At 42.0% G+C, this 9,243-nt stretch overlaps 1 long non-coding RNA gene across 1 annotated transcript; it reads left to right on the forward strand.

Moving 5' to 3' along the window:
• The first annotated feature begins 5,024 nt into the window (after positions 1-5,024).
• LOC109143248 lies at positions 5,025-5,649 on the forward strand. The gene is made up of 2 exons (XR_002043270.2): positions 5,025-5,265; positions 5,468-5,649. It is a non-coding gene; the product is annotated as an uncharacterized LOC109143248 (long non-coding RNA).
• The last annotated feature ends 3,594 nt before the right edge of the window (positions 5,650-9,243 follow it).

Raw genomic sequence — 9,243 nt, forward strand, 5'->3', positions numbered from 1 at the left:
AAAGATCTCATTATTAAAAATTGTCAAGCTTCTTCAAGCTCCTTGGTCTCTTGAAGTACTCTGCAGCTCAAACATCTGTGCTCTATTTCCTCTACTGTTATCTCATCGTCTTGCTCCTTGTTCACCTAAGGCAGAATATGGGTGGGGCATGAAATTAACCACCACCATCTTTATGACGATCTTTTACATATTTGAGGACTGCAGCCTACATTTCCTTGAGATTTTCCTCCTCTGGACTGTACAGTGCCAGTTCTTTTTTTTTTTTTAATGCGTTATATTTTCTGGATTATCTTTGTTACTTTCCCTTAGGCTCCTTCCACCCCTCATTAAGTGAAGTGAACAGCTCTATTAGCTTAGGTTTACATTAAAAACTTCCCATTTAAGTGTCCTCACTTGATGATTTGGTTTGGTTTTTTTCTCATCAGTATAGCACTTACTTCAGTTTTTGATGCATTATTAACTCCTTCACATGCTTTTCATCAGAATTAATTCCTACATGTTCATTTCCATACCTGAAACTGATTCTGCCTAAGCCTTAGCTCCACACTGGCTATTTGAAACTAGTGCTCTGATTTGTCGTAATTCCCTGAAATATCACTCATCTTGCCAGTCCTTTCCAGACTCTCAGCCCCTGACTAAACACACTCTATTTCGTCATCCCTAGGATGGATGGATGGATGGACACTTGTCAAATCTCACACAACGTAGTCTTCAATTAAACAGTAAACCATTGGTGACTACCATCTGACTTCACTTTTCTAGGGTATTCTGGTGCCCATCTTACCATAGATTCATCTTGACAGTATTTCAGCGGCCTGTGATGTAAGACCCTGTCAAAGCCTTACTGACACCAAGACATGATTAAAATTTTCTGATGTTGCTTTTTATGGAGAGGACAAAAAATGTTTTTTAGGAAGGATCTGAACACTATGCAAAGGCTACTAAAGGAACCAAGTGCTAACAGATGATAGAGCAAGAGTACATATTGCCCTTTGAGAGTGCTGCAATTAGAGTTCTTAGCCCTGCTGCAGTGAAAATGAAGACAAGGCTGGGACTCATCTCACTTGAATTTATCCACCTGAAAATTAGACCATTTGATCTGGTCTGCACCAGGCTCTCCTCCCCTGTCAGTGGAGAGGTGCCAGCACTGGCCTCTCAACATTGATCTAAACTTAAGGTAAACCACCATCAAAAAAAGATAATTTCTTTGACTAGCTAAACTAGGTAGCTCATATGAGGTAAACTGATTCCTTCCTCTGTGTGGTTTGGTTCCTTCCCCCTGCAGAATTTCATTAATATGAAGTATTAATGCTCTCACTGACCATCAGCTTTAAGTTCTTTGCAAGAAAGATGGGTTTCCACTATGTACTTGTGCAGTGGTTCTGGTTGGCTGAGGTCTTTGAATACCATTCTAAAATTAAGAATAAAGAAAAAGTGTTAGGTTTTGTTCTCACTGCTACACCACTGTGTCTGGAAATTTACTGTCTTTTAAGAGAATCAGGCCATTTCTCTTTGCTAGGTCTATCCCACAAGGCCCAGAGAAATGCCCAACAAAAGCAAGTCGGACTGAAATTTCAAAGAATGGATTTGACATCTGTTTCTATTTAATAGAAAGACTCTCTCTAAAGCACAGATAACTTTGAAGCTCATCCATCAGGCCCAGATTTTAGGTCATAACCCAGCTGTCAGACTGACAGACACAAGGACAATTAGACCAAGGAAAAGAAACACCTTTGCTCAAGCAGGTGTACTGGAGCATCCTCTTCTGCTTCTGCAGGAGCATTTAATTCCGGATTTCAGGTTGACCCACAAGCAACGGAAGATGAAGGAAAGACACAAATATTGTTCCTGAAAGTTTCTTCAGAAAGAGATGAAAGGGATGTGAATCAGCTCCTACGCAGCTGCAGTTTACAGTAGAGCTTCAGAGCATGACCCTGGGTCAATGGCACTTCCCATAACACGCTGGACTGAGGGCTCTGGTGGTTTAGGAGCTGACTCATGAGCCTTCCCGTCACCCCTGCTTTGGGGACACGACTCCCTGAAAGAAAACAGGGCAAGCAGCTATGGAGATCAATCTTAACCTGCCACCATGGTGTGTCAACAACTCTGAATCATCCAGAAAGCTGCACTTACCCTCCCCAAACACTTCTGCACCAGCAGGTTGACTCTGCACTATTGCCAGGGACAGAGTACTCTGCACCCTTTAGGAATTACCCAACCACAGCGCAGGAGGCCTCTCCCAGGAGACCCATACCAAGCGTTGGTGTGCATTTCTGGTGAGAGGGCTGGAGGGGCCAGAATGGCACTGGCCTTGACAAGGAGGCTGAGTTTGGCCGTTCTGCAGCCCTGGTGTAAAGCTGCCTGGACTCTGTCCTGAATTAGAGAAAATTCTCCAGGAGTTCATATAACTATGTTCACACTGCCCAGCATGTGCGTGATGGCATGCAGGATAAATACCCGTGTTCAAGACTTTACTCTTTATTAAACAGGCAGTGCTTGCCTGTCCTGGGTCACTGCTGCAGAGCCTACTCTTGCCAAATCTCTGGGCAGTGGTATGCCATGAGTAGAAAAGCACAGTCCAGCATTAAATTTTAAAAATACATCATGCTTAACCTCACCAGTTGCGAGCTGGAAGCCAAAAACTTTCTATGAATTGCCACAAAATTTCTATAAATTGCCATAAAGGCATCCCGGTGCCTGCAGTTCTCTTTTCTGTTCTCCATCCATTTTCTTGTTTGCTGCTGCAGTTACTTTTACTTGGGGGAGAGGGAAGTCTGAAAAGATCATTCTTAGCTCCCGAGTTCAGTCTGCCCTAGTCACTGTTCAAAAGGTCCACAATACGTGTATGGGTTCAAAAACACATGGCAGTGCATAAAATGAGCTCAAAGGCCCAAACACCAGATTTCCCAGAAAGAGCAGGCGTGAGTAACACTCCAGCTCCTGTGAGACCCATCCAACAGTCTCTCCCTGTACTGCCAGCTGAATAAGGAGCACTAACCAAAAACTATCCAGGAAACTAGTGCCTTTAAAGGCAGTCACTTGTTATCTGAGCTCTGCAGCACACCACTGCTCCAGCCAGTGGGATGAGTGCCCAGCTATTTGCCACTTCCCAGTCTCAGACCTCTTATGTGAAAACCTGTTTGCACCAAGCCAGTGATCCTAAGCCTGCCTCATACTGGGATGATGGAGCAGAAGGGAAAGGGAAGAAAGGTTAGCAGAGGTTTACTGAGTCATCCTAGTCCAGGTTGTGGAAAAAAGAATCTAAGAAGCTAAAAGAATCTAAATCTAAAAAGAATCTGCTGTGAATCTAGGAAGAGTCTAGGGTGAGAAAGGCAATTCTTATTTTAACCAACTTACACTTGGATCCTTACCTTTCCTTTCTTCCTTTTTTCTTTTTCTTTTTTTCCCCCATTTTTCTCTCCTTTTTTTCTTCTTTCTTTTTTCTTTATTTCTTTTCTCTTCTTTTTTTACATCTTTTTCTCTTTTTTTTTCCCTTTCTTTAATGTCTCTAATCCACTAGAAATTTATAAATGATTAGTACAGTCATTATTATTATTCAGAATAATATATTTTTCACAGAGTGCCAGCAGGATTTGGATAAAATCAGATCTCTTCCAATGTTTAAGACAGTGATTTGGGTGCAATTCTACGGAACAACCAAGGGTCATTTCTAACTCTCTTACTTCTCAGTTAGGACTGTATTATTCAGAACAATTACATGTATTAAGGCATGGAAGAAAGGGGTGCTGTACAGCTCCAGAATATCTTTACAGGACTTCCATGCATGGGGAGTTAATGTGTGCCATATCCAGCTCAACCCAGCACTTAGCATGGGTCCAGTTACAGACCTTCTGCATTATCATCTTACAGTCGTAGCCTCTCGTGACATGAAATAATGAAGGAAAATCAGTCAAAAACTGAATAGTTACCATCCCCTTTGCATAAAACTGAGTGGGAAAATGTAAATCTATTCTCTCACATAGTATAACTTAGCTAAGATTACAAAGAAATGAAAAGCAATGTATCCAGTGTCCAGAGCAAGCCTTTTCAGGAGAACACCATTCATTAGTAATCCTTCCCCACATACAAACTGCTCTTCTCCCTTACATACTTTCTGTCTCCTGACACCTGTTAGTTTCACGGTTAGGATAATGGAGTGCACATCCCCAAGGAACCAACAAAATGAGTATGCAGTATTTTACTTTCCAGAAAGAATGAGCTCAGCTCAGACAGATTGTTTACACAGACAGACCTCCCAAAACACTCGTAGTCTGCCTTAGGTTTAGTCGTAGTCTACAGGTTTATCTGATCATACTGGTGATTTCATCTTACTGAAATACAGCAGCTCAACAGGACACATCTTTTGCAGATCCATTCTGAGAGTGTGCATTGGTGCTCCACAAGTAACACTGGTAATGATGTGGGTAATGGTCAGCAAGGCAGGCATTTGAATTCTGCCCCAGTTTTAAGGAACAGAGGCCTATTTTCAAGATGAGTCCACTCATTTTATGCCAAGAACAGTTGGCAGCAGTGCTTACTAAACCATGTATGTTGCCACATTTTGTTCAGTCATTTTAGTTTTGCAATCATAGAGCCAAACAACAGGATGTGAGTTAATGCACCTTTGATTAAAGCTTAGGCTTGTTTTAGCTATTAATGATCATCAAAGCTTATTGGCTACGCAAGAATGCAGTGACCTTGGAAGAAAGTTCATATTATTTTAGCAAAAAAGATTCCAGCAACATTCAGTCCTATTAAATGTCTAGAGAATTCAATAGTGATGTTGTGGCTAAAGGCACCAGGGTGAAGTTATTAGCCTATTCCACTTCCCTGATACAACTTTCCACTTGCATTATAACTGAGCACAGATGAAGAATCTAAGCTAAGGGCAATAATAAAAAAGTATAGGTTTATTATGGCAGCATAAAACCATTAATAGGATCTGGCACTCTTCATCTCTGATGGTCTCTGTGTAGCTAGGACCCTGAACTGCCTCCTCACTGAAGCTGGTACATTTGCTGGAATAAGCAGCAAGGGAGGGATCAGGAGCTAAATTATTTTCAAAATGAAGTTGCTAATAGAGAAAATGTGGCTGTTAAGAAATTGTGATCTAAATGGTTTGTAATGTCTTTTTCAGAGAACGAAAGGAAAAAGAAACAAGTGATATCACCGGGAAAAGATCATTTATCCAGTTGCTTAAGCTTCTTCCTAGACTTCTGGATGTGGACACTGCTGGAGGCAGAATTAAGGCTAGAGGGACCCTTGGTAAGTACCTGTTTCCCCTTCTCCCAGTGAGGCTGGCTCCACAGTGGTCTCCCTCATGTCCTCACTGATAAACCATAGTGCTGATCAGAATAGTGACAGTACTGACTGTGGAAATTGTTGCTCTGAATAGCAACAGGGCTTTTTTCTAGGAAAGCACAATACTATTGCACACATTGGCATAAACCTGTACTTTTCTATTCAGGAGGCTGGTCACTTTATAGTCTGCAAACCTGGCTGAAACCTTGCATAACAATCAGGATGGAACTGAGGCTGATAAGCTTCATCCGAAAAAAGCTTCACTTCTGTAAAGAAGCTGCAGAAAGTGTTTTACACAGTCTGTATTGCTTTCATTTAATGAGCTAAATAAAGGTTTCATAGATTTGACCTTGTCTTGCTTTTATGACTCTAGGAGAAGCAGTTTTGCTTCCTTATCTCAAAATGGCTTGAGTCATAGTCTTAGCCTTGCCTCGACAGCACTTGCACCTGCAAGCTTGCTTAAGGATAGGCAGAGCAGTACGAAGTTTCTGTGATTCAGCTTTGGTTATTTCCTGCTAGAAGTAGCAGGAAAGGAGAGAGCCTTCTAGCAGCTCTTTGGTTTTTGAGGGGCTTGGCTTTTTTGTTTTTCCTTTTTTTTTTGGTTGTGTTTTTATTTTTGTTCTGTTTATATTTCTTTCTCTTCCATTCTCCCTTGTACATTACTGCAGGGAAATGTGATAATGAGGCACCGTTTTGCCATTTATATAGCCAAAGAGGAATGGGAGAATTGTCTCTTGTACAGGTGCTCTTTACTCCAGGGGAATGCAAACACTGCCTCTGCAGCAGTCCAGGTTAATGCCAACCTGACAGCAATAGGTGAAATATAGAGGGCTCTCATCACCACACATCACGGTGGTGCAGGAATGCCATTAAGTGGCCTGTGTGAGTTATATTTCATCGATAATTAAATCAGCCTCCTACATTTCCTCTGAGAATGAAGTAGCAATAAGTAGAAGCAGTCCCTCTCCTGCTCCAAATTCACTGAAATTATGCAAAGAACTCATCACTTTGAAATATAAAAGAAACTTCATGTCCTTCTCAGCAGGGCAAACTCAATTAGACAGAAAAAATGGAACAGCTGCTTTTTCAAAGAGACAGATGACCTTATGGCATAATTTTCACACTTGGTCAATCTAAGCTTGTGGTGTGATTCATTGACCATGAGAATGAAGCTAGACAAGAGACACAGTTAAAAGGTCATTCTGTTCTATGGATACAAGAGGCTCAAGTAAAATATTAAAAGAGCACATGGCCCTCTTTCAAGAGATGTTGGCCACACCTCCACCTGCAGTCAAACAAAAGAAGAGAAGAAGCAAACACTGTGCAATGATGCCCAACAACCATGCAAAAACTTTCATGTTTTGTCCATGCCCCTATGGTCAGTGGTGCAGATTTCCTAACCCTGAGCTTTTCCAGGGAGATTGGATCTGGCCAATGAAGCCAATGAGAATTTGTGTGTTGATTACAATGGGCAGGCCTGTTGTGAAGGAAAATGGAAAACAGCTGAACAGAGATGACAGCTACAGCTTATGAAAGCAGGTGTTGGGATTTAGCTTCAACTGTTACCATTTGCCTCATTTAAAGCAATATTCCCAAGCCTGGGGATCTATAAATACAATAAAGGAATGAAAGCCCCCCCCCCAGATGAATGTACAAATACAAGCCAAAAAGTTTTTTTGGTATATAATGGTGCCCCTTGCTTCTTTGCTACAGGCAGCATGGTTGGTACAGGTAGGACCAGAGCAGCCCTTTCCCCTGCAGATTTGGCTTTGGGTCCAGGAGGGGGATTTCATTTCTCCTGAGCAGAAGGCATGAGGAGGCAGTGGTTTTGGGGACCATATCTTCAAAGGAGAAGGTGACCCCACTCATACCTTCTCACCAGCAAAAACAGCGGGGTGAGGAGCAGACCATTGTTGAGAAAGGGGAAGTCCTGAGAAACCACGGGAGATAGTTTGCTGAGACAATGATCTGAAAAGCAGAAGGAGATGTCCACCATGCACTGAGAACACATGGAGTGACCTGTGGCCTGGAACAGAGAGACTACGGGGAGGAATGGAGGAACATTTCACACAGGAACATGAGGCATTGCTGCTGGCAGTGACCCTTTTGTGGGAGGAGTCCTATGCTGCACCCGGGCAGCATGGCATTAGCACCCAGTTAGGTGTTGGCCACATTTTTGGCTATCTAATCAATGATGAAAAGCTGGCTGCCCTCTGCAATGCTGAGTAAACAGGTGGCTAACTCTGAGCAGAGCTGCTCAGTTCTTGTATTCACCTACAGGAAATGTACAGGCCAAAAGATCCTAATCCTTGGCTGTATTGTTGTTACCTGTTTGCATCTTTCTCCAGCCCGTGTTGGGTCACTGCTCTCAATGGGCTGTTGAGAAACCTCCCTCCACAGTTTCTGTCCTGTGCCCTATGAGTTCCTTTCATAACTTCCAGCCAGGCATGCAAAACACCCCTCCTATTAACAAATCATCTGCTGGGCTGGAGAGAAGTTTTGACTGGAGCCTTCTCTTTGTACAGAACCTACTAGTTTGGGTACACCCATACACTTAATGATTTATCAAATCCTATTGGTTTAAAACTCTAACACAGTTGTCCCTCTGAATAGTCCTCGGCTTCTTTTATTTTAGTATTTTTCAGGAAAAAAAAGGAAAACATTATTTTCATTTCTGTATTAAAATGACATTTCATTAACAAGCAGATAGTTAAAAATACAGAAATGATAGCTCAACACCCAAATTAACTGCAGTTCTTTTCCAGCTTTCTGGAACTGTGTCCCAGCTGTACTGGTTATCTGTGCAGCTCTTCCTTCCATTGCCCTGAACAGCCTCTGGAAGTGCAGTGTACAACACCTGCAACCAGGAAGGTAGATAGACTGTTCCTCCACATTACTCATATATTACCCTTGTTTGATTCATCTGGAAGTACCCTTGTTTGACTCTCCTACAAGTCTGTTGACTTTGACTAGAAATAGAATAGAGATTTACATAATTTCCTCATGGGAATTTTGAAGGCTGATAACACACTGCTGCTGAGAGTGTTATTTCCCCATTTTATTTCCACAGCAGAATAAATCTGGATATGCTCCTGCATATTGCTGTACCTGATGTTTTTTCTATTCACTTTTGATTCAGGAAAAAATCACATCATAAAAGATGTACCTATAATTGTTACTTGGCTATGGTTAAAAAAGAAAGAACACCCAGATCCACATCTCCTTTCCTCATCTTTGTCAAAGATAAATATTAATCAAGCTATTTGACAAGATCTTCCCACTCTATACAGTGCCAGGAAAAGGAAATTGAGTGCATATGTGGCTGGAGGCAGCAGCACAGCTATGACAGGCTGCAGTCAGTACAGGACTCATAGCATTAACACTCCTCTCTGCTCCCGACTGACCTCATACTCTGCGTTATATACGGTGCTCCCGATAACCCAGATGAACAACAGAAGCTGGGATCAGCAGACTCATGAGAGGACAAAGATGGAAGCAGATTAAATGATTTCTTCTTTGGTGAAGCCAGATAATAGAGTAGCCATGGACCTGATGGATCGGGTGAATGATCTCCAGTCATGTTTTATGTGGCCTTAGGTAATGAAAATGAAGTTTCTATGTTTGAAAGCCCTTTTGAAATGTCTCAGTTTAAATAAATAACAGCAGGGAGTGGGAAGCACTTCTTTAGGTGCACAAAGACATGGGAATGAGTTTACCATTAGGAATTTTTCAGCCCTTATTTTTCCCATTCGTACATCAGGAACAGAAAACTTTAACTCACAGCCAGGGTGTCAGGATACCTTGTGCAAGAATGAAGATCCAGTACTGCATGAGGAACTGTGAGAGTTTAAACACCCGAAAGTTTGGGCCATTCTGTGATAAACTAATCTTCTATATCTCCATCACCTTTAAATCTGTCATCACCAGCCTCTAAACATTGCA

This window comes from Corvus cornix, chromosome 1A (genome assembly GCF_000738735.6).
Source record: "Corvus cornix cornix isolate S_Up_H32 chromosome 1A, ASM73873v5, whole genome shotgun sequence".
Taxonomy (NCBI): domain Eukaryota; kingdom Metazoa; phylum Chordata; class Aves; order Passeriformes; family Corvidae; genus Corvus; species Corvus cornix.